Source organism: Rutidosis leptorrhynchoides, chromosome 2, assembly GCF_046630445.1.
Source record: "Rutidosis leptorrhynchoides isolate AG116_Rl617_1_P2 chromosome 2, CSIRO_AGI_Rlap_v1, whole genome shotgun sequence".
NCBI lineage: Eukaryota > Viridiplantae > Streptophyta > Magnoliopsida > Asterales > Asteraceae > Rutidosis > Rutidosis leptorrhynchoides.
Window position 1 is genome coordinate 445,918,971 of NC_092334.1, and position 1,830 is coordinate 445,920,800.

Here is a 1,830-nt window from a genome sequence, read left to right on the forward strand (position 1 = left end):
CGATTCCGACATATATTATCTGCTGAAATTAATTTACCATTTGCTAATTCGAGTAAAAATTTACTATCCAAAGGCGTCAATGGACAACTTAATTTAGCACAAAAATCTCTACTCATATAGCTTCTATCCGCACCTGAATCAAATAAAACGTAAGCAGATTTATTGTCAATAAGAAACGTACCCGTAACAAGCTCCGGGTCTTCTTGTGCCTCTGCCGCATTAATATTGAAAACTCTTCCGCGGCCTTGTCCATTCGTGTTCTCCTGGTTCGGGCAATTTCTAATAATGTGGCCCGGTTTTCCACATTTATAACAAACTACATTGGCATAACTTGCTCCGACACTACTTGCTCCGCCATTACTCGTTCCGACACCATTTGTTCCTTTCGTTCTATTAACCCCTGGTCCGTAGACCTCACACTTCGCCGCGCTATGACCATTTCTTTTACACTTGTTGCAAAATTTGGTGCAGAACCCCGAGTGATACTTTTCACACCTTTGGCATAGCTGCTTCTGATTGTTGTTGTTATTGCGGTTATTATTGTTGTTGGGATGATTGTTGTAGTTGCTGTTGTTGTTGTTGTTGTTGTTGTTGTTGTTGTTGTTGTTGTTGGGCCGTTTGTTGTAGTTGCGATTGATGTTGCGATTGTTGGGATAATTGTTGCGATTATTGTTGTAATTGCTGTTGTTGTTGTATTGGTGATTCTTATCACCGTTTTCCTCCCACTTTCTTTTGACTTGCTTCACATTGGCCTCTTCAGCAGTCTGTTCTTTAATTCTTTCTTCAATCTGGTTCACTAGTTTGTGAGCCATTCTACATGCCTGTTGTATGGAGGCGGGCTCGTGTGAACTTATATCTTCTTGGATTATTTCCGGTAATCCTTTCACAAACGCGTCGATCTTCTCTTCCTCATCTTCGAATGCTCCCGGACACAATAGGCACAATTCTGTGAATCGTCTTTCGTACGTGGTAATATCAAATCCTTGGGTTCGTAACCCTCTAAGTTCTGTCTTGAGCTTATTGACCTCGGTTCTGGGACGGTACTTCTCGTTCATCAAGTGCTTGAATGCTGACCACGGTAGTGCGTACGCATCATCTTGTCCCACTTGCTCTAGATAAGTATTCCACCATGTTAACGCAGAACCTGTGAAGGTATGCGTAGCGTACTTCACTTTGTCCTCTTCAGCACACTTACTTATGGCAAACACCGATTCGACCTTCTCGGTCCACCGTTTCAATCCGATCGGTCCTTCGGTTCCATCAAATTCCAAAGGTTTGCAGGAAGTGAATTCTTTGTAGGTGCATCCTACACGATTTCCTGTACTGCTAGATCCAAGGTTATTGTTGGTATATAGCGCAGCCTGTACTGCGGCTATGTTTGAAGCTAGAAAAGTACGGAATTCCTCTTCATTCATATTCACGGTGTGTCGAGTAGTCGGTGCCATTTCCTTCAAAATAGTCAAATGGAACAAGTTAATCATACAGAATATTAAGAGTAGTTAATAGTATTTCGTAGCATAATATGAACTCATTTATAAAAGCTTTTTCTTCATATTAGCATTTTATAAGTTTAAATTCGGGTAGTACCTACCCGTTAAGTTCATACTTAGTAGCTAATATACAATTCAACTACTACAATTCTATATGAAAAACTGATTATAATAATATTTCGCGTTCAAACTTTTACACAATATTTTACAAACTTACAATACCGCTTAATTTACATATAGGATGAAATATAGCACACAATAAATTTGATACAAGATGGTTGTGAAGATAATTCTAGCTAGTACACAAGTCGTTCAGCAAAGGCAATAAAGACACGTAATT